Genomic DNA, 4614 nt, shown 5'->3' on the forward strand with positions numbered 1-4614 from the left:
TGATGACGCTGCACGACGGCGTTGCGAGAGCGCAGGGCCTCGCATCTCATGAGAGAGCGAGCGAGAGGCTTTATCACGACACGGGTGCGAGCGAGATAGCATGCGCTATCATTGCCACGACTCTCAAATGCTCGAGTATTGTGCGTCACGAGAGAGAAAGAGGATGTATCATGACGTTGGAGCGAGCGAGACGGTATATGCCATCGTTGCTGGCTGTTGCTTAAAGAACCAGCGCGATGCTATGACTTTAGGTCAATGCTACGATGACGTACTCCCCCGCCTGCTTAGAGGCAGTGCCCGGTGAGCGCGAGGTACCGCATCTCAAGAGAGAGCGAGCGAGAGCGTATACGTTGACGCGTATGCTAGCACGAGAGCGAGTAAGAGGGTGTACGCCGTCGAGATTGCAGCCACGTGCAGTTTTGATGAAGCAGCGAATACCTCAAGCTCTCGCGAGGCATCGCGCCTCGCGAGCGGCCTTATCTAAGCGTGAGAGTGAGCGAGAGGGCATGTGTGAATCCTTTGCCCCGTATACGAGGATGACTGCATCGGGCCGAGGTGTCAGCTGTTTTTACGGCCCCTCCTGTCCTTCTTTTACCCCTGCAATGATGTGCTCATCATAAGCACGTGTTTGCATAAACGTCTTAGCCTTCTTCGCCCATCAGTCTTCAATCGAATCGCGCGCGAGCATCTCGTCCCGGCCACGCTTATATTCCGTCTTTCTACAAGTTTTTTCTTTTTTATTTTTTTTCCCTCAAAAATGTATCCGCGTTACCGGGATTACGGGTTTCTCGGCGTGGCGTTCACGTGTCGGGTCATACGGCTGCTGAGTGTTGCGTCGCTCTACGTGCGTACCGACGCACTAGAGCAAATGCTCTTACACGTGGTGGGCCTAATGAACAGGGAGTTCATAGAGAGAAGGCTGGGCCGGCCTATCCAGAGAGAGGAGGCAGAGCCGGGCGTGAGTTGTGTGGTGGTGCTGCGGGACTCACAGATTGTGTACCGTGGGGAGATCGTGCACCGTTATAGCTACGATTACGTCGAGGTGTATCTGGTGGACCATTGTGACAGCGCGTTTTACACCCTGGACTGTTTGTACCACCCCTCGCCGATATTAGAGGCGATACCAGCGCTCGCGATAGAGTGCTCCCTCCACGGCCTCGCCTACTTGGATGAGTATTATTACTCGATCCACGAGGTGGAAGCGTTGTGCGAGGGGCCTCTTACGACCATCGTTATGAGCCCTCCTACACGGCACCCCCTGAGCGTCCTGCTGTTTGCTGAGGACCGCCGGGATCTCGGGGGTGTACTCGTGAACGAGCTGCTGGTACCCGACGGCTATCACGGGTACGACGAGGGGGGCGACGACGACGGGTTCGTCGACGTTGTCGACACCCCGGCCGGTGCCGAAGAATAGATTTTGTGTGTGTGTGTGTGTGTGTGTGTGTGTGTGTGTGTGTGTGTGTGTGTGTGTGTGTGTGTGTGTGTGTGTGTGTGTGTGTGTGTGTGTGTGTGTGTGTGTGTGTGTGTGTGTGTGTGTGTGTGTGTGTGTGTGTGTGTGTGTGTGTGTGCGTGTGCGTGTGTGTGTGTGTGTGTGTGCGCGCGCGTGAAAAACGGTGGTGCGCGAGACAACGTCGTGGAGCCTGGATCGGGGACAGAGAGAGACGCGTCACCCTGGTGAGTTTTTCGATATATATTTTTTATTTTATTTTATTTTTATTTTTTCTTTTTTCTTTTTAATTTTTATTTTTTGCTTTTTTTTATCCATTTTAAAAATAAAATTAATATAGAGAGAGAGAGATTTTTTATTTTATATTTTTTCAGAAATATAAAATAAAAATATATATATATATATATATATAAGTGTTTCAAACCATGATTGCAATAATTTCCATCATCGACTAATTCGTAGCGTTAAACTTGGATACTGACTTACCTTGAGAAACACTTGAATCAATGGTTTTGTCTTGGCAAGAGCAACACGAAAAATGACCAAGCAATTTGGACGGAATTCTCACAGCGAAAATCCAGAAATATTTTTTTTTTAACTGAAATAGAATACAATTAATCACATAATGATGACTTCGTTTCTCATTCAATTTGATAGAAAACTACAAAAAAATGCATATAAATATACCTGAATCGAAATTTCATTCTCTGTAGTATCGCACCTTCCAGAACTGAAAAGTTCTAACATATTCCCAACGAGTCTGACCCAAGAATCTCATTCCCAGTATCCACTCATTTGAAGCCCTTGGCTCAAGGAATACCTCCATATCAATCACTTGAGATCACGAAATCTGGACAATCAAGACTTTGAGCCATATATTTCCATGGAACGCTTGAGACTGTAAAACCGTGTTGACCAACCAAACTGAGGTCATGGGAAAATCACACCGTGTCCATTTGAATCAAAAGAGTTTTATCAGGAAACACCGCTTCCACTGTAATAAAAAAAAATTTTTATTGCAATTTCATCTTCATCTATACTATTAAACTGAACGATTTTATAGGGCTTGTGGTTTATATTCTGATTGAGGATCAAATTTTGATACCTTTATCTCAGATTTGCTGGTCCGTAACAAGTTCTGACACTTTAGGAACCTCTACGCTTGGACCATTGCGACAATCTTCAAAACCAAAAATGAAAAGGAACAGCAACAGACCGCTTCCACATTTCATTAGCACTGGAGATAAAAGATTCTGTAATCAGAAAATTACTATTATATTGAAAAATTATTCTACTTACTCAAAAGCATTGTCACCGGAGCCTGCAAGTATACTCACCCGCACTTGATCTTTCTTCATTTTCTTTGCAGATCAACGTTGATCCAAACCTCAAGAAATCTCTATCCGAAAGGAACCAAAATTTTATCTCGGTCTTCTGACTGGCAGTCTTCTAGTATGAAACTTTAACGCTGTTGATTGCAATTTCATCTTCATCTCTACTATTAACTTGTGGTTTAAATTCTGATTGAGGATCAAATTTTGATACCTTTATCTCAGACAACAAAATTTTTGCTGGTCCGTAACAAATTCTGACACTTTAGGAACCCGTGGACTTGGACCATTGCGACAGTCTTCACAACCAAAAATGAAAAGGAACAGCAACAGACCGCTTCCACATTTCATTAGCACTGGAGATAAAAGATTCTGTAATCAGAAAATTACTATTATATTGAAAAATTATTCTACTTACTTAAAAGCATTGTCACCGGAGCCTGCAAGTATACTCACCCGCACTCTATCTTTCTTCATTTTCTTTGCGGATCCAAAAATTTTTGTTAATCCAAAAATTCAGAATACGGACCAACTCAAGAAATCTCTATCCGGAAGGAACCAAAATTTTATTTCGGTCTTCTGACTGGCAGTCTTCTGCGTATGAAACTTTAACTGTTGAAAACACAATCTTGGATTTCGACCTCTATTTCGCTTTTTTTCATCTTTACTTTTTTCACCATTTTCACTAAACATTGTCCTGCTTTTAAATAGTCGGTGAATAGTCGGTGAAAACTGTTACATTCGGGATCTTTCTTTTACATCACGGAAATATATAGATATATACTTGTACTACAGAGAACTGTCAAACGCGATCTTTATAACCTCATTCATTTAACAACACACCATACGTCATATCACGAAATATATATAAGTATATACTTGTATTATGGCACCAGAAAAAAAATATATAGGTATATAAAATGTATTATGGCACCAGATTTGTCACTAAAAAAAAACAAATAAACATCAAAAATGTGTGCGAAAATCCGACCCATTTTTTGATGCTATTAAAAAATAAATAATTAATATCTCTTCAACGCGTTAAGCTACAGAGTTCGAAGAGGTCGCGATCGAAAGAAAAAAAAAATAAAAAATACGTTAACTTATAATATTCTCTGGAATACTATAGTTAATTAATTATTAAAGAAACAAATTTTGAAAATTTTCGAAAACAATTGGAAACGCTATCGCTCCGGTAAAGAGTCTCTGGCAGCAACTCGTCATTTCATGTTGTTGTTATAAATGTACTTGTCTCAGAGTCGCTGCCGCGACTCTAGATGAGGCAATTGTAAAACGTCAAAATGTAAATTCTTTAATAGCCAAAGGGCTAAATAAAGTAAATCAATCAATCAATCAATCAATCTCTCTCTCTCTCTCTCTCTCTTTTAAAGCTTCTCTCTACGCCTACTTGTTTGAGCTTGAGTCCGGCTAGTTAGTTAGTTGTAATACTGCTCTCACTTTTATCTCTTGTCTTTTTATCTCCTCCCTGATGCAGCCTCCTTTTCAACAATGTATCTTCGTAAGCCTGAAATAATTGTTTTCACCTCAACTCTTTTTATTTTCTTTTTATTCTCACTTTTTCTCTCTCTACTCCAGCCTAATTTTAGTTTTTAGTTTTTAGTCTTAGTTCTAGTTTTAGTCTAGCTTAGTGGCCTACTTTTCTTTATTTTACTATACTAATCTTCGACATTTGTTTTGATTATTTTGATTATTTTGATTTTAATTTTACTTGGCATCTACTCTTAGTATATACCTCCTTCGTCTGTTTTCTTCATGCTGTGTATCAACTTCTTTATTATATTTTATTTTATATTATATTTTATTTTTACATTATAT

Source organism: Venturia canescens, chromosome 3 (assembly GCF_019457755.1).
Source record: "Venturia canescens isolate UGA chromosome 3, ASM1945775v1, whole genome shotgun sequence".
Taxonomy (NCBI): Eukaryota; Metazoa; Arthropoda; class Insecta; order Hymenoptera; family Ichneumonidae; genus Venturia; species Venturia canescens.